Below are 19,502 nucleotides of genomic sequence, written 5' to 3' on the forward strand. Positions count from 1 at the left end.
CTTGCGCAGCCAAAGTGAGTGTACACACATACACACACACACACACACACACACAAAGAAAACGAATCATAGTCCCTCTCCAGTTACATCAGGTAGGGGGCAATGATATACTGAGATATGGTTTGGTTGTGCTGTAAATTATGTTGGTGTGTGGTATTAGTGTAATATTCCTCCACGTGCCCCTTTTTAAAATGTTCCCTTGATGTGTCTGCATGGCTCTGGTTAGCTTGTAAAATAGATACAATGGGTTCAGAAAATATTCCGACCCCTTCAGTTTTTCACATTGTTATCACTGCATGAAAAGTGGGATTTTCGTCAGTATGCGGCACTGTAGATTGACGTGGAATTTCAGGTTTGCGGCTGCACGCGGCAATTTGCAGGCAACACCGAAAACTGACGTAAATTGTCGGAAATTGACGTGGGCCTTGCTTGGCAGTTGTCCCCAAATGACCCCCCTCCCCCTGATTCTAGGGGAGGCTTTAACATGTAAATGAAAATGCTGTGAGCTATACAAATGCAAATCAGGGTTGCAGGGGGAGTTTTACCCCAGGTGACCTTTTTCTAAGAGAGGTGTTAACTTCATTTTAAGAAAATCTCTGGTATAAATAGATCAGGCTCAGTATAGCCTAATTATAGACCCTTATATTTGAGCTTGAATGGATTTATTTAATGAAAGTATGCTAATTAGTGTGTATGTCATTAGCAATGGCCAATGTTATGTAAAAAAGATTATTTATTCTTTTCTCTCTCTCTCTCTCTCTCCTGGGAACAAGTTAAAGATAAAACGCCAGTTGTTAAGAAGTTAAAATTTGCATGAAATATTTTGAGATAACCAAGATATTAAAATGTAAAAAAAAGTAGTTCTATAATTTCATGGGTTCTGAATGTTTTAAAAGCAGTTGAAAAGTAATTCTTATTGCGTGTGAGAGCTCATGACCTTTAAGAGTTTTTACACTTCCGGGTAGACCGGAGCGTGAGTGACGAGGAAGTAGGAACGGAGAGTTAATGGCGTCGAGCAGCTGACAGTGGACTGTGTGTGTCGTCAGTGTCGTGTTTTATCACTAACAGACTGTGAACTGTTGTCGGACGACGTGCTGTGAGTGTGTGAGTTGGACTCTCCATCGCAGTCGAAGTGTTTGTGTTTTAATGGACACGAAGCAAGTTCGGCTAAGCTAGCTAGCAGGAGCTTAGCTAGCTAACGTTAGCAGAAGCTAGGCTAGCGGCCCGGCCATTGTCGAGAGGACGTCTGCGCGGACGGGAGAAGCTTTGCCGGGTCGCCACGAAGAATGTCGCCGACGGACGGAGCTTCGCTGCCGCAGAGGGACACGGAGGTTTATCGCTGCGAGCATTTTGTTTTCACAGACTAACCTCGCCTCATAACAAGGCCGCGACCTCCTGTTAGCTCGGAGCCACGTCTGCAAGTCCAGATTTACACGATGCCGATAATGACGCCATTGTGTGTAAGTAACTGTTACTGTTTTCTCCCTCGCTTAATTTTACTGTGACTTACGTTTCTTTATTCATACCAGTCTTTTTAATTGTTTTCCAGCTGCCTGTAAGACATTACGAGACAGTACGCAGGACAACAAACAACCAGATCTTGCATCGCAGGCGGACGCTGTGAGGAGTTCAGCTCGGAGTCGATCGAGGACAAAGAGGGTAAGATTTATTGATTATTGTATAATGTGATTATTATTCTATCAAATAATATGTGTTGTATCCATGCGCAGTACTGATCGTCTTTATTGATTGTTTTTACAGCTGCTGGAAGCGAGACAGTGTGCTAGCTGAGGATGAGGTGGACCTTTCGAAGTTCGCTGCCATGGTTCTGATGTCTGAGGAGGAAGACGGCACAAGATGGCGGGGTGTTTTGATGAATTGTGCGACCTCCGTCCTTTCGCAGCCGGGAGCTCACCGAGCTCTGTGCCACACTGCTGTCACCTGAGAGGCGATTCCGAAGTACAGGACAGCGCACCACAGACGTCTGCAAAAACAGACACTTCGCGGTGCTGTAGGATTTTGGGCCCCTTGTGAGCTTCCCGTTTGTTGTGTGGGCAACTCCTTCCTGGCAAATGTTCCTTTCCTCAGTAAATTCATTCATGTCATTGATGATACCATAAATATAAATGAATGAATAAATCATATAAATATAATTATATAAACATGATATATATATATATATTCCCACCGGGGTTTACATTTATAATGACCCAGGGTGACCAATCACGAGTGATTTTGCTTGTTTATGAGTAGTGGTTTCATCCAATACTGAGTGAGGATATTCAAGCCAGCCCACACATTCTCTGGCCAGGCGTGGTTTCGCTCCACTGATGTCATGGTTCGTTTCAGACAATTTTCGGCACAGACAAACGCCACGTTCACAGCCTGTAAATTGTCGTTAACTGCCGAAAATTAGGGAGATTTCCGGGCGTTTACGGGGCCGAAAATCCCACTTTTCATGCAGTGTATGTTGCAGCCTTTTGCTAAAATCATTTATATTCATTTTTAATCTCATCAATCTAAACTCCATACCCCATAATGACAAAGTGAAAAGAGAATTTAATTTTTTTTTGCAAATTTATAAAACATTAGAAACTAAAATATAACATTGAACTAAGTTTTCAGACCCTTTACTATGACTACCGAAATGTAGCTCATGTTGCTTCCATTTATGTTGGTCATCTTTGAGATGTTTCTACACCTTCATTAGTTAAATTCAATTTATTTGACATGATTTGGAAAGGCACACACCTGTCCATAAAGGGTCTCACAGCTGACAATGCACATCAGAGCAAAAACCAAGTCATGAGGTAGAAAGAACTGCCTGCAGAGCTCAAAAACAGTATTGTATCGAGTCATAGGTCTGGGGAAGGGCTCCAAACAAAATCTTCTGCAGTGATGGTTGACCTTGTGGAGGTTTCTCCCATCTCCACACAGGATCTCTGGAGCTCAGCCAGAGTGACTATCAGGTTCTTGGTCACTTCTCTTACCAAGGCCCTTCTCCCCTGATTACTCAATTGGGCTAGGCGGCCAGATCTAGTGGGAGCCCTGGTTCCTCCAAACTTCTTCCATTTAAGAATTATGGAGGCCACTGTGCTCTAGGGAACCTTCAGTGAAGCAGAATTTTTTTTTGTAGCCCTCTCCAGATCTGTGCCTCGACGCAATTTCTGAGCTCTACAGGCAGTTCTTTCCACCTCATGGCTTGGTTGTTGCTCTGATATGCATTGTCGGCTGTGAGACCTCATCTAGACAGGTGTGAGCCTTACAAATGATGTGCAGTCAATTGAATTTTCCACAGTTGGACTGCGGGGTGGGTGATATGGCCAAAATCTTATTAAGTAATTTTATATCACGGTAACTGTATATATCACAATATAGTAATTGTTCTCCATATTCAATACATGGCTTGAAGTAATGATACCATACTTCGTCACATGATTATTTCTTTTATTTAAAATGTTTAAACAATTAAAAAGTTTTCTCTCATTCGCCAGGTCTGTTGTTGCTATTGCTGTTAATTCAATCTAGTCATACTCTCCTCCATTTGCTGTCGTGTGTCTGTTTGACTAACACACGTGCAGAGCACATGCATTACACTGCATTAAAACAAATTTAAGGAGTTCCCAGTTTATTCCAAAAATTCCTTCCTTTTGAGCTTTATTCCAGTAATGTTAAATAAGCCTTTCTAGCTCTACTTCTACACAATTGGGATTTCAGAGGGCGCTGTTCATTTTCCAATAAGACACTTTTATAGATCCAGATTTATCAGGAAAAAGACTAACATTAATTGATAAAACTTCAACCGTGATATTGTCCAAATGTTTTGTCTACACGACAACGTCTGGAGCAATCCTTATCACTCCACTTGTAAATTTGACTATTTGGAAATTTCTCTCTCCATATATCAGTTCTTCCTCAGTTCAATCCTTGCCATTGGTTTTATTTATTCTTTTGAGCTTTGTTTCTTCCCAGCTTATCTGGTTCTGTTGTATGGTTGTGCTCTATAGCTTTAATTGCAAACTACAACTGTTTGGTGAGTTAAAGATGTGTTGCTGATTAAAGCTTGAAGTGGCGATGAGGTCTTAAAATATTTTGAGAATGTCTTTTAAAAAGTCTTAAAAAGGTATTGAACTTCAGGATTCCTGCATATACTCTGGTAATGTCTGATAAGGAAAAAGCAACTCAAAGTAGAAAGGATGATTTCAGTTTCACATGAATGTTTGTAAATGCCAAAAGGTTTACAGTGATTATCTAAACAAATGCCTGTTTTTTCCATAGATGGACAATCGGAGGTATTTAAGGAGGCCCCAGCAGCCAAGCAAGTGAACAGACAGTTTGAAATGATCTGACAACAGTTTCTCACGCACAGTATGTATTGCCCACATTGAATGTATCCTAACATGATTTTTACAATTGTTTCATTTGCAAGAAATAGTAACACAGTTTAATGGCCATGATTGAAGTCCTAATATTGTTGATTGTCTTCATAAGCTGCTCCTGTGCTTCACAATTGTGGAACAGAATCTAGCTCCCAGTACACATTCACTGTATTGAGAAAAAAGCCACAAAATTACTCCTATTGTAGTAGTAGTTAGTAGTTCTTATTCTGATGTTACTTATAGATGACATAGTTTGCAGTTGGATACTTTCAACAGAATCCACTGAGTTTCTGTTTCCAGTTTTGCCCTGCAATTAATGTATATGGAGGTCTAGTCAATATTACTTGGAGAGCACAGGAGCAACTGCCGAAGAAGCTGCTCAATATTTTGGACTTTCAGTATGGATAGTACATCACAAAAGTTATGAATATCACTTTGAAGGATAAAACTGGTGTAGTGTTTACTTATTGTTAACGTGGCCCGTGAAAATAGCAAAATCTGCAATGCTTTATGTTAATAACTATGGTCCATCTATCCACTGCCAGAAATTTATGTATTTTATATATACCACATCATGTAACTATTTGAATTCCATGGTAAAAAGTTTATCATAGATTTTTGCTTATGTCCATGCAGTAGAATAGGAGGGGACTTTACAGTGTTATTGAATGGGCAGAGCAGTCTGGTTTCTACCATGAGGGATCGTGACTGAAAACATGCTATTTGGGCCCAGGGTTAAAAATATTGAAATATTCCTATTCCTTTTTTCTTTTGATATAAAAACAATCAGCCTTAGCTGTTTTGATGTGTAATGACTTACTATTTCTGTTTTTCTGTCAAATTATTATTTTTGTAAAAATATTGGTTCAGTTTACTAAAATGACTGTTAAAAAACCCTAAAAACCCTAAAATTACAGATATTATCTTTAAATATACCTGTTAATGTATTTTGATGTGCAGTGTTCCATCATCCAATTCTCTAAAAGAACTAATACTGTAAATGTGCAGAAATTCCTATTTGATTAAAGGTATGTATTTTCTTTATACATTGTGTCATTGTTTTTTTACCATTACGTAAATGGACAGGACAGTTTCATGAAATGACTACTAAATACCCTTAATTTACAGAGATTGGCCTTAAATTTAGCTATTTTTTATGTATTTGTAATGTATTTAGCTTGTTTTTCCACTGTCCAATGGTTGTTTTTTTAATCTACTAATCCTCTAAAATGACAGATTAATACTGTAAATTTTCAGACATTTGCCTTTAGTTTTACGAACGTAGTTTGTTTTTATACGTTATAACTTTGTTATTGTACATGGGAAAAATACAATTTTAACATGAAATTAGTGTAGATAGACTTGGCTGTTTTCTTAAATAAATAAGTTATACCGTGAAATTACAGAGATTAACCTGAAAGGTATCTATTTTAATGTGGTTTAACATAATATATGTTATTTTACAGTATAATGGGCATTTATTAACTAGGATATACTGTATTTTAATTAATTTTCACTGTAAAATCTACTCCGTTTTTTACAGTTATTGTATGTAGTTCTGTGATACAGTTATTTACTGTAATTTTACGGTATCCGTTTGGAAACTTTGCTGCCAGTGCTTTTACCGTTTCTTTTACAGTTTTTGGATACTGTAAAATCACAGAGATTAACCTGAAAGGAATCTGATTTTTAATGTTTTTTGACATAATATGTATGTTATTATACAGTATAATCGGCATTTATAAACTATTTTATACTGTATTTTAATTAATTTTGACTGTAATATGTACTCCTGTATTTTTACAGTTATTCTATGTAGTTCTGTGATACGGTTATTCACTGTAATTCTACGGTATCTGTTTGGAAACTTTGCTGCCAGTGCTTTTACCGTTTTTTTACAGTTTTTTTTTTTTACAGTGTACGTTGTAATCGTGGACATGATGTAATGTTTACACGGTGTTCACATCAGGAGTAGAGGAGTAATCCTTTCTGCGATATAACTCGGCTCCATTCAGTTTGCTTTTCAGAGACCTCAAGCTGATGTGAACACTGTGTAAACATGACATCATGTCCACAATTACAGCGTACAAGTGTCCCTCATTAAAATATTTTATGCACTGCTGCAGCATATCTGGTCCATTGATCTAACTCGCAAGCAGCACTGAAGTTCTCAATTTACGTTAAAGCACACCCTCAAGGGTAATATTGCGATTATACAACTAATACCAACACAAATAAAATGCATAATCAAAATATATCCATGTTGATGGACAATTTGCTCTCAAATTTTAAAGGTTTTTGCGAGTGTGCGTCGCATTTCCATGGAAACACATGGGGTCTGACTAATAACTGAAACAAAATCAGTCACGTCAGTTGACTCATATGTGTAATGGAACATAGTTTACCACTCCATCAAATAATCCAACCCTTTGTAACGACCTAGCAACAGAAAGGATTTTTCTAGTCCCAGAAGAGTGAACTCTGAGTTGACGTTAATGTTTTATCGCGATCTCGGAATTTCCCGAACTAAATCAATACTGCACAGATAAACAGAAAAGGCTTATTTTTATCGCCCAAGTTATAACAAAGATGTTGATTTTTTTTTCTTTTATATTTTTTATAAAACGTTTTCACCGCGGCCACAATAGTGTCTCTCACACCGAAAGGAAAATAAATGATAGCCAGGGCATTTATTTGTTTCAATCACTTAACAGACAAGGCGTTTATTTGGGACCAGGGGGCAATTTGGGACAGGCGTTTAATTCTTTCCTCTCAAAAATCCGCGATGAAAATGTGACAAACTTCTCCAGCTTCTCGGTTAATTCTCCGGCATCCTGCTGGGCAATAGTTGTTTTCTGCAGCTGAAGTTGTTGCGGCGGAGGAAACGATTCAGCTGACCAGCACTCGCAGATAATTCATCATCTGTGCTGTCACTCACGGTGGCGTACATTTGTTTCTCCATCGCCCTGATCATTTTGTGGGACACTCTCTGGTGGCGTGCCCGTTTGCTGATAACTCATCCCCGCATGTTTATCTCAGGCTCCTCGCCAGCCTTCTTCCTCCCTCCAGCAGGCAGCCTGGCCCTGTTGCTGTCCTCCTCGGACAGCTCCGTTCTTTTTTTATCGCCAATCTCTCACTCTCTTGGGGTCGACAGAGAAATGTCTAGCGGCTGCTTCTCCCGACTTTTCCTCTGCATATTTTACGGCAGAAAGTTTGAATTTCAAGCCTCACTTTTTTAAAAAAATGTTTTTGCTCCAGCTCTGACAGTTACTATGTTGCCATGGAGATGGATACACTATTGCCACGGACTTGGCAGAGTAATATTTTGAGTAATGAGTCAGGCGTGCTGTCATGCTGATTTGAGCACGGTCAAAATGTCTTGTTGACCAATCAGATTGCTTGGTCGGAACTACTTGTTGTATAATTCCGGTTCAAGTTGGTACATTCCCTTTCCAGTTGATGTTATTTGTAAATTTGTTTTGGGACTTGTAAAAGTGTTTCACCACTTGTAAATTTGTCTCGGCGTTTGTAAAAGTGTTTTGTATCATGTTAATTTGTTTTCTGAAATGTAAATTTGTCTCGGCGTTTGTAAAAGTGTTTTGTATCATGTTAATTTGTTTTCTGAAATGTAAATTTGTTTCGGTAACGTAATTTTGTTTTATGATATGTAAAAGTGTTTCACATTTTGTAATTTTGGTTTGCACCTCCCGGCCACCGTAGTTAGCCCTTTCACTGATTTGCAACAGGAAGTGAAAAAGTCATTTTCTGTGGCAACATTTTAGTTAGTTTGCACGTTACACTAGAGTTGTTGAGCTATACCTTACGTCTAAGACACAGTTTTAGTATGAAACAATCTAGTTTAAAAATATCTTAGTTACGCATAGCTGTTAGAAGGGGTTGCTTTAGTAGTATTTTTATTTTTTTTTTTAAAGACAGTAGCTTTACATCTGCTCTGTTATTAGCTGTAAAGCTGCTTCTTCAGATTTGAAACAGATGAGTAGGCTGCTTTATACAGTCAGTTGTTTCCTCCCATCCAACAGCCTTTTGGCTATCAGCGTCTACCAGTCAGTTGGGAGTCCCCCCTCCTCCTGGGAGTGTGTCTAAATTCCACTGTAGATACACCCATTAATTAAATCACATGGTCTCACCATGAGATGGCGGTTTCCTCAGAAAAACATATACAGCATAGATACCATTTAAACCTTAATCTCATTCTTCTACCCCATAATATCTCAGTGGCAAATATTACCCTTGTATCCCACTACAGTTATTTAAAAGGGTATAATCATTTGGTTAGCGTTAGCGCTATTGGTTACTGTACATTACTTACTTATATCAATCATCTAAAGTTGTAGCCAGATTATATTATTATAGGTTAAGCCATCCAGCAGTATATACAGTTATTAAATTTAGATCATCCTTTACCTGCCGCAGCCCTAAAGTTATGAACACATTAATGCATCAGTAGTTATAATTTGAGAATATACTGTAAGTATATTATTCTGAATTGGACCATTTGTATGTCAGTCGTGAAAACAAAGACTGTGTTCATTTAATGTGTTTAAGCACATTTAATAATTTCTGTTATTTTTTTAGCCTGCTTTCATAGTACATAAACAAAATGATAGAGACATCTGGTTCATGGACTTTCTCTATTTTAGCTAATTACTAAACGAAAAATTCTTCACGGCATATTAGGGGATGAAAAGGCAGTGTAGTAACAGATTATTGCTTTGTGTTATCAGCCCAGCCAGGTTTATACAGTTAGATTGGAGTTTAGAGAGCATGCGCCAGCTGTCTGTGGACACACGCTGACAAAATGCAGGATAAAAACCTGTAGTTGATTCAGCAGTAGAGGTGGATTTCATCGTTTGATGTCGAGATTCAGTTCCCGTCGCTCAGTTCGGCAGGATGACTCGTTCATGTAGTTCGTTTGTTCGTTTGTTCAGTCGCGCTTCCGGTACAACGTCGTTCAGCAGTGAATCACGTAACAAACAGTTCTCAGCTCCTCGTCTTCAAACAATTGCGCTAACGGTCAACATAACACTGTAGTTCATGGCAAATACATAACTGCAACTTCATGATTATGTGTACTTTTAGACAACACAACAGTTGGCAGGTAACAGCTAAAGCCGGCTAGCCAAGAAAGAGTGACTGACTGAACGAGAACAACAGGAGAGGAATCAGTGAACGAGCGAGAACGAGCAGTGAATCGTGTAATGCACAGTTCTCAGCCCCCGTTCTCAAACGAGCGTGCTAACGGTCAACATAACACTGTAGTTCATGGCCAATACATAGCTGCAACTTCATCATTATGTGTACTTTTAGACAATTAATTAATTCATTTAGTTTATTTGATAGGGACAATGCAGGTTAACATAGTAACACTTCCACTCGTTACAAACAAGTCAATGTAACTCATGTTCTGCGTACAGAGATTGTAGCTAATGCTAGTTTCCAACTCCCGTCCCTAGTTAGGCTTTTAATAGAAGAAAGAAGGTAAGAAGAAAGACATCAGCGGCAATAGCGGCAATAGCTCAGTCCGTAGGGACTTGGCTTGGGGACTTGAAGGTCGCCGGTTCAAGTCCCACCGGGACCAAGAAAGAATGATGTGGACTGGCAGTTGGAGAGTGCTTGTTCACATCCTGGGCATTGCCAAGGTGCCCCTGAGCAAGGCACCGACCCCTAACACTGCTCATTGGGCGCCGTAGCATGTGTGGCTGCCCCCTTCGCTCATCTCCTCTACACTGTTTGTGTGTGCGCACCTGTGTGTAATGTGAGTGGAAAAAGGAATTTCCCAATTTGGGATTATAATAGTATATCAAAAAAAAAAAAAAAAAAATCAAAGTTACATAACAACACAATAAAATGTACAATACATCTAAAATCATACCAAGTCACTACCCATTAAAAATGCATACAGCTCTGATTTTGTTTCAGCCAGACATTAACATTTGTATTAAAAATCTTAATGTCTCGGGTTTTATTTTCGGTCGGTAGTGTATTCCACATCTGGGAACCCTTTATAGAAAAGGCTGATTGCCCAAAGGAGGTCTTACGGCGTGAGATTTTACTCGCACGACAGTTAGAAGCTAACAGCTAAAGCCGGCTAGCCAAGAACGAGTGACTGACTGAACAAGAACAACAGGAGAGGAATCAGTGAACGAACGAGAACGAGAGCTATGAACGAAATTAAATGTTTGTTTTTTTTTTTTTCATTTTTTTCTCATTGGCTAAAATTGGACAACAGTGTCCTAGACTCAGCATGCGATTGGCTGGCTCTCAGTCCTCCTCACCAGTGAACAACACAGCGGCTGTTCTGTAAGAACGAACACACAAACGAACGAGAGAAAAGTGAAACGGGGAATCAGTTCATTTCATTCCCGTTAAAGAGTCGTTCGTTTGAACTGATTCGTTCGCGACCGAGCCATCACTATTCAGCAGCCCTGCAGCCACCAGATGACTGTGGGGGAGACCTGTTGGGATGGCCACTGAATAAGAACAAATGCATATACAGATGCACTGTAATACTAATGATTTGTTTGGCCTCTGTCACCTCCCAAGATACCCAGACGATGTTCATGAATACTTTGCTAAAAGTATTCCTGAGAATTTCTGAGAAAATTATACAGTGCAATGACAATCGTTTCTGCTGAAAATGTGTCACCCAAGCATAGTAGTTCATGCTTATTGTAACAACCAACACCCAGTGAAATATTCAAACCAAATACTTGAAATACAAATATGATCAACTCAACCCAACTCAACTTTATTTATAAAGCGCTTTAAGCAGCCATAGCTGGAACAAAGTGCTGTACATGAAAAGAAACATAAAACATAAAACATAGGAAAAAATAAAAACAATAAAACAATAAAAATGTTAAAACAATAAAAACAATAAAAACAATAAGACACTAAAACACTAAAAGAAGAGCAGAGTCTCATGCTGGGTTGAAAGCCGAGGAATAAAAATGGGTTTTAAGATGCGTTTTAAAAATGGACAGTGAGGGGGCTTGTCTGACATGGAGCGGGAGGACATTCCAAAGTTTGGGACCGGCAGTAGAAAAAGCCCTTTCCCCTCTGAGCTTCCGCTTAGACCTCGGTACCTCCAGGAGCAGCTGGTCAGCTGACCTGAGGTCCCGGGCAGGAGCGTAGGGATGGAGCAGCTCAGGTAAGGCGGGGCGAGACCATTTAAAGATTTAAAAACAAATACAATTAAAGCTGCAAGCACGATGAACGGGCCGTCGCAGTCCACGCGCGTCGGGGCATGCTGCTGTCGATGCATGCTGCCGTCGGGGCATGCTTAATCAACACCTTCCGCTGAGGAAGTCGTTGCTTTATAATTCTTTGGACTGCTATTGCCGGTATGAAATAATGTATGATGAAGTCAGAAAAACTGTGTGACCTGCTGCATGATTCCGAAGACAAGACTGAGTCGATGGTCCGCCTCTGGACTGGCTGAAGAAAATGTGCACACGAGGCATGATGCAATGAAATAGGTTCAGGAAGAAGCTGAACAAACCTTCCAGCTTCTCGCACAGTGGAGGGCACAAACTCCCCTAATGGTTTCAAAACACTGGATGATGTCACCTTTGTGCTAAAACAGTGTTCACTGCACAGATATACAGAAAAGTTGGATAGGGCTGAAAGAGTTTAAAAAGTTTAACATTTTCATAGCTGAACATGAAGCGGAATGATTGAAGGAGTTGAAAAGGCAGAAAGATGAACATCTGAAAAGGCTAAAAAGCTGTAGAGTTAGACGGATGAAAGAGCTTAAAAAGGTGAAAAAAGACTGAAAAGGTGGAAAGTTTAAAGCAGAAAGAGCTTAAAATGGCTGCATCGTCTATGTAAAATGAAAGACGCGGGGTCCAAATCCAGCTGAAGAGAATTCTTTCTCCAGATTTTCCAGCTGCTCCCCACTCTAAAGATGATGTCACACACTGTACGTCACGCACTACACACGCATTCTTCAGATACACACGCTGGAGAAGTAACAGAGACAAAGATGAAGAGGTCCCCACAGGAATGAATGGGAAAACGCCTCCCAAACCCCTGCGAATTTTGAAAAAACTGTGATGTAATGACCAAAATATTTATATGTTGAGTGAGAGGAGACATGGCTGAACTCAGTCAGGTCAAATCAATTTTATTTGTATAGCCCAAAATCACAGTCACATTGCCTCAGTGGGCTTTACAATCTGTACAGTGAACAACATCCTCTGTCCTTAGACCATCGATTCGAGTGAAGAAAAACTTCACATGTTGATGGAAAAAAAACCTTTTAACAGGGTAAAAAGAAACAATGGAAGAAACCTCAGGAAGAGCCACAGAGGAGGGATCCCTCTTCCAGGACGGACAGACATGCAATAGATGTTGTGTGTACAGAAAAGAGCAACAATTCTCAGTTTACAAGTTACATCAACAGAAAATCTGATACAATTTGATTTGATTTGAACCCGGTCATGTCGTTTTTATTCCTCGAAAGTGAGAAATGAGGGCAGAAATGCGAGAGACAAATCAGGTACCGTCTGCTCTCCTTCAGAAATTTAGGCTCAAAATTAACATTGCGGCTAATAGGGCAGCTGCTTCGGTTGTTGTCGCTCCAGGGCTTCCACATCCAAAACTGTAAGCCGTACATCTTAAATGAGACCATCAGCTGAAAACCAACAAGATTTCCTCCATTTCTCTGTATACATTGTCTATGTTGAGTATAAGGTTTGGGATCTAAATCAAGCTGAAGAGAATCTTTTCTCCAGTTCTTCCAGCTGCTCTCCATTCTTGCGATGATGTCACACACTGTAGCTCACGCAATACACACCCATTATAAAATGAGAAAATGGCCTAAAAATCCTTAAAACTAAAACTGTGATGATTTGAAAACCGTAAAAGATTTTTATTACATGCCCAACAGTTCAAAGTCTTATGACTCTTTAAAAGTTGGAATGGTGTCTCTAGCTTAAAGCATGAGGGACAATGAGAGGTTGAAAGTCGATGAGTTTTGAGAAGGATTTGAAGATTTCCCCATTTACTTTCCATTCAAAATGATTAGACTGCGACCAGAGCGCCATCTATGGGCCGATTTGCACCAAATTTTACACAGTGCATCATTAGGTGATACCACACAATCATGAACATTTATGTGATAATCGGACAGCATGTCATAAAGATATGCAAGATTGACTGTTTTCAACACAATATGCAGGAATTTGTCATTTTATATTTCAGGCGTTTTAAGGACTATCAAAATTCTTTTGATAACTTTTTGTCAGGAGGGTCCACAGATGCTTCATGCAAAGTTTGGTGCAAATCACTCAAATTGCCTAGGAGGAGTTCGAAAAAGTAGGTTTTTCATTTGTCGCGATTTTGCAAATGGAAAGTTAGCACGAAAGTGGGTGTGGCCTACACCAAGCAATTCAGCTGAATGGAGGGAACAGATAGGGATGACGTTTAATAATATGCAAAATAACAAGTGGGAGTTATGAGCCAAAAACGCTTTTGCATTGAAAATAGCGCTACCTGGTGGTCATTTTCGGTGAGTGAGTCACAGGGGCCATTCTATAGCACCTCTATGAATTTCATTTCCATAAGTGTTATGGTGTGGGCACAGGGCCAATTATACAATTAAAGTGACGCCAGAGCGCCACCTAGTGGCGGATCGGTAAACCCATCGTCAGATGTCCTCAGGAGGGCACTGACAATAAATGTACCAAGTTTCGTCTTATTCCGATGAACCGTTGTGGAGATATAAAATACATCAATTTAAAGAGCGCCACCTTGTGGTCATCGCCTAAAATTTTGCTCAGAGGCTCATGGGGAAGTAGTATCCTGAGTTTCATGTCATTAGACCACACCAATGTTGAGATATGCAACACTTCCTGTTTGTAACCAAATCTGCAGGAAGTTGTTATTTAATAACTTGAGTATTGTGTGGCCTATCAAAATTCTTTTAATAACTTTTTGTCAGAAGGGTCCACAGATGCTGTGTGCCAAGTTTCGTGCAAATCGGTGAAATCGCCTGGGAGGAGTTTGAAAAAGTAGGTTTTCGACATTTTGCGACGTAGCGAAAAAAAACGGTAGGCGGAAATGGGCGTGGCCTATACCACGAGATTCAGCACAATCCACTGAACGCGTGGATGTAAGGTTTTTGAATGTGCGACAAAGTATATGGGAATTATTAGCCAAAACGCGCTTTCCTTAATAACAGCGCCACCTAGTGGTGGAAATTCAGGACGACAATAGATTATCAAATTTTTTGCCAGGTCTGACTTATATTCCAAGTTTGGTGAGTTTTTGGGTATGTTCAGGCAGTGAAAAATGCGATCATTTTGGACAAAGGCAAAAAAAAAGAATCAGAATAATCATTACGTTTACAATAGGGACCTCGCAGGTTCCCTGCTCGGGCCCTAAAAATCTTAAAATGAACTCTAAAATGCACAGGAAGCCAGTGGAGGGAGGCCAGAATGGGAATAATGTGCTCCCTCTTACTTGCTCCAGTTAAGAGGCGAGCAGCAGCGTTCTGGATAACTGGAGACATGTGAGGGAGGACTGGCTGACTCAAAAGTAAAGTGCATTACAGTAATCCAGCCGAGATGTAATGAAGGCGTGGATTACTGTTTCAAAGTTCTTTTGTGGAAGAAAGGGCTTCACCTTCGCCAGCTGCCTCAGGTGAAAGAAGCTGGATTTCACTATTGCACCAATTTGCCGGTCCAATTTAAAATCACTGTCCATCTTAAAACCCAAGTTTGAGACTGTTGGCTTCATATAGTGTGTCAAAGGGCCCAAGTCAACGGGGGGGGGGGGGGGGGGGGGGTTCACTAGAGCTGCTTGGACCAAAAATCATCACTTCTGTCTTCTTTTCATTACATTTTAAAAAGTTCAATGACATCCATGCTTTAATGTCTTCAAGACATGAAAGTAGTGGTTTCAGACAGGCGTTTTTCTTTTTCAGCGGCACATAAATCTGACTGTCGTCAGCGTAAAAGTGAAAGGAGATGCCATGTTTTCTCAGGATGAAACCCAGGGGAAGCAGATACAGAGAGAAAAGCAGAGGCCCTAAAATTGAACCCTGTGGAACCCCATATGACAGCGGAGCAGAGCGGGACTCAGAGCCACCAAGGCGTACACACATGGATCTTCCCTCAAGATATGATCTAAACCAATTCAGGGTGCTACCACTAATGCCCACTAGGTGCTGCAAGCGAGACACTTAAGTATTGTGGTCCACAGTATCAAAAGCTGCAGTTAGGTCCAGCAGGACAAGGATCACGTAGTCTCCAGAGTCAGTCGCCAGGAGGATGTCGTTGAAGACTCTTAATAAAGCTGACTCCGTACTATGCCTTGTTTTAAAACCAGACTGGAAAACTTCTAGGATATCATGCTCATCCAGGAACGACTTTAACTGAGCATGGACGACTTTTTCCAGGATTTTTGAGATGAAAGGCAGCTTTGAGATTCTAGTCTATAATTGGATAGCATACCACAATCAAGGACAGGTTTCTTAAGCAGGGGTTGCACCACAGCATGTTAAAAACTTTGGGGGACAACACCAGAAGACAAACTGCTGTTAATAATGGCCAGAACTGACTGCCCTATACAAGGGAATACCTCTTTAAACTAGTGAGGCAGGACAGTGTCACAGGGAGAGCCTGATGGCTTAATCTGGCCAACCACATTTTCTAAAGCCATCAGAGACACAGGCTTAAACAAATCAAGCACAGCAGAGCAAAGAACATGGTCAGAGGGGTCAGATGCAGGTGTGGTAATGAGAACCCTTGCAGTCGCAACCTTATCAATGAAGAAATGCAGAAGCTATTGCACATTTCAGGGGATTCCTCTGTGCACGCAGGCTGAGGTGAGCCAAGAACAGATTCAATGGTTTTAAATAACACACGCGGGTTGTGAGAATTTGATTCAATAATGTTTGACAGGTGCTCTCTTCTGGCTTCTTTAACAGTGCTCTGGTAGCAGCACCAGCAGTCTTTTAGGATTTGGCGAGACACATGCAGCTTGTCCTTTTTCCACCTGAGTCCAGTATGGTTCGGCAGGAGGAGTGAAACCAAGAACTGAGCACCTCCGTGTTTGCAAATGTTAAGTCAGAGGAGACACAGAGCTGGTTGAAGGCAGCAGAGAACTGACCGGCAGTGACGGCGTTAAAAATCCGACGGCAGCGAGCAGAAGCGGCAGATTTAACTGCAGCACAGGAGACAGCAGCTTCAAACAATACCGGCAAATGATTGGAAAACACATTGTCACAGATTTCCATGTTTGACACAGACAAACCATGACAGAGGACAAGGTCTAATGAGTGTCCATGTTCGTGTGTGGGACCAGACACACACTGCGCCAAATTAAAAGAGTCAATAAGGCTTAAAAAGTCCTTCACCAACGGTTTATCAGGGGATGATGGGATCCAGGAAACGCCGAGGCGCAGCGAAGGGATGAATACGTCCATTTCCCAGACAGGACATGGACGTATTCATCCCTTCGCCGTGCCTCGGCGAAGATTGTGCCAGCCAGACTTTCAGCTTCACCAGCCGGCCGCCACATTTGCCACGCTTCCGCCGAGGAGGTGGAGCAGAGGCCCGGCACAGGTGAGTCGGGATCCCCGCTAGTAGCGGGGGCACAGTTTTCTGCCCACTATGCTTAAATGCACGTAACTCTCCGAGATTATGTCGAAGGTCCAAAAGAGCCTGGCTTTGTGTTTTTCAACAGTACTGCATGGAAGTGAAAGTAATATGGCTGGGGAATTTATTAATTAACTTTATCGTATAAGAATTTGACCTGACAAAATATTCTGCCTGTTAGAGCAAGCCATCAGGTGTGTGCCTTTCAAAAATACAATTTTCAATGTGGCAAAAAAAAAAAAAGTTTGCTCTCGGATTTATGCACACACCTGTGGCTTGCTCTAACAGTAATCCAACTGCATTATTCCTGTTAGCTTGGCTCCTCAGCCATATTACTTTCATTTCCATGCAGTACCGTCGAAAAACACAAAACACAAAAATAAAGTAAGAACAGTTGTTTCCATGCTGAAGTACCGCTTCATATTCTATTATCACTGCTCCTCCTGGTGGATAGATAAACCATTGCAACTGGTTTCCAAACATGGCCCTTAAGGCCCCCACACCCCGCCCAGACTAAAACCAACAGCCAACTGCCTTTATCCGACCACTCCGTTGCCTCTCGTCTGACCCGTTCGGCAGAAACGTTGCATTGAACACACCACTTCGACATGTTGACAACTCCACAGTAGCGTGTACGCTCTGCGCTTGCGTGAGATGCAATAGGCGATTGGTGCTAGTGTTGTGTATAAAAAAGATGCTGGACGAGAGCTTTATGCACGCAACTCTCTTTACGTTCGATCAAAATGAAACTTAACTATTTCAGACAAAAACAGCTGCATAATAAACATGCAGCGAGGCATTACCAAATGAACACAGATTAATGCGTCCTGAACGGACACAATAACAGCTTATCTCGTGCCAGTTCTCCAAAACATGAAAACAGGGAATGACGGAATGGAGTAGATAGAAAAACAAAGCGTACACAGTATTCCACCCCTCCCACACACCGCGCTGATTCGATAGCACACCACAAATCAGAATGCTCATAGAGCTGGCATACAGCCAATCAGAAATCCAATGGCTCAGACAGCCAACAGCCAACCTCCTCAGACAGTTGAACACACCGAACAGATTTGTTCCCGACCTCGTCCGAGTTACCCCAAATGCTTCAGACGTCCAACGGTTTTGCCGGTGTGTTCCTGCCTTTAGGGTCATTCAAATTCAATCCCGCCTTCGCTATGTCATCATGGGGGATCTCATTCCAGTCTCGGACTCTCTAGGTCCAAGCCCGGACCCATCACCGACCCCTCAAGGAACGGGCATGGGTCAACGAGGGCCCTGTCAGGGAGGAAGGTTTAAGAGGCTGAATTTTACCATTGTGGAAATGGGGACATAGAAAATTAAAACGCATTTAGCTTTTTCATTTAGTTAATTTTTTTATTCATGCTGAATGACAGCTTCTGTTTTTCTTTTTTCCCCAAAATCAATGATTCATCCTCTGGGGAGCATGCAGTCACTGCCTTCATAGCATTCTTCACAGAGGATTTATATTGCTTGGTAAAGTACATGTAACCCTGTGGTGGCATGTGCCTTTCATTCTTTTATTTTGTGTGTTTTCTTTTTGCCATAGTATCTTTTGCTGTAGTATATTGTGTATTATTATTACAGTTGTTATTACAGTTTGTTGTCTCTTGAAACATTCAAAATTATAACACTTCATTTAAATTTTTGCAGTAGCTGCCTTAGTAAGACTTTACTTAACAATGGTCACAGCTATAAAACTGATTTCAATTTGAGAGTGAAATCGAGCCTACAGTATATCTAAAAGCATCAGCGACTTCAACTCTACTTTCTTCTCTTTACAGCTATAATGCATGGCCACTCAATCGCATATACTAGAATATGTCCTCTTTTTGTGCAGGAAACATGCTGTACCTGACATCTGCAGGCTCAAGCATTTGCATTATTCAAAACACTTTATACAAGATATTCAGCAGGTTAGAGGCTCAGCCTCGCCCAGTGGAATTCCAGACTAGACAAGCACCTTAGGACATCTGTGTATGTGTGTCTGTGTGTGTGTGTGTGTGTGTGTGTGTGTGTGTGTGTGTGCATGCGTGTGTGTGTATGATTGAATATCCATGGGTGGAACGCAAAAGGGAACTCCAGGGCACTTTGGGGCACTCTGTACCCATTAGTCAGGGCAGGAAGACAGGGACATGGCAGCAGTGGAGTACAAGAACAAGGGGACAAAAAGTGGGAGGACACGGATGGAATATGAAATTGAGGGAAGCCCAAAATAGGTCCCTGGGTGCTATGGTGCTGATGAAATATTTGGGGATTTAAAAGTTGTAACAGACAGCATAAACATGATGATACAAAAGTTACAGTGCAAACATCACTGAGACATTTGTCTTTTGATTCCATACAGAATGTTTCTAGCCGTACACACTCAACCTAAAGTCCCTAAATGTAACGGAAACTCTCCATTAATAACAGCAGTTGCGGTATCAAATATTACATGCTATGTATGCTACAGCCCAACTGGTCTAGACATGGGGGT

General features: G+C 40.9%; 1 protein-coding gene and 1 long non-coding RNA gene across 14 annotated transcripts in view; one reads left to right on the forward strand and one right to left on the reverse strand.

The window, feature by feature from the left end:
• The window catches only part of LOC115570890 (uncharacterized), a 5,552-nt gene extending 965 nt beyond the window's left edge, over positions 1-4,587 (forward strand). The window contains exons 3-4 of the long non-coding RNA XR_003981841.1: positions 1-14; positions 4,279-4,587. The exon at positions 1-14 is cut by the window's left edge and continues 66 nt beyond it. This is a non-coding gene — a long non-coding RNA (uncharacterized LOC115570890). The remainder of the gene's footprint in view (positions 15-4,278) is intronic.
• The window catches only part of LOC115570877 (RNA binding protein fox-1 homolog 3-like), a 1,044,539-nt gene that overhangs the window by 168,660 nt on the left and 856,377 nt on the right, over positions 1-19,502 (reverse strand). The gene's annotated exons all lie outside the window — the stretch shown is intronic.

Source organism: Sparus aurata, chromosome 20 (genome assembly GCF_900880675.1).
Source record: "Sparus aurata chromosome 20, fSpaAur1.1, whole genome shotgun sequence".
Classification (NCBI taxonomy): Eukaryota; Metazoa; Chordata; class Actinopteri; order Spariformes; family Sparidae; genus Sparus; species Sparus aurata.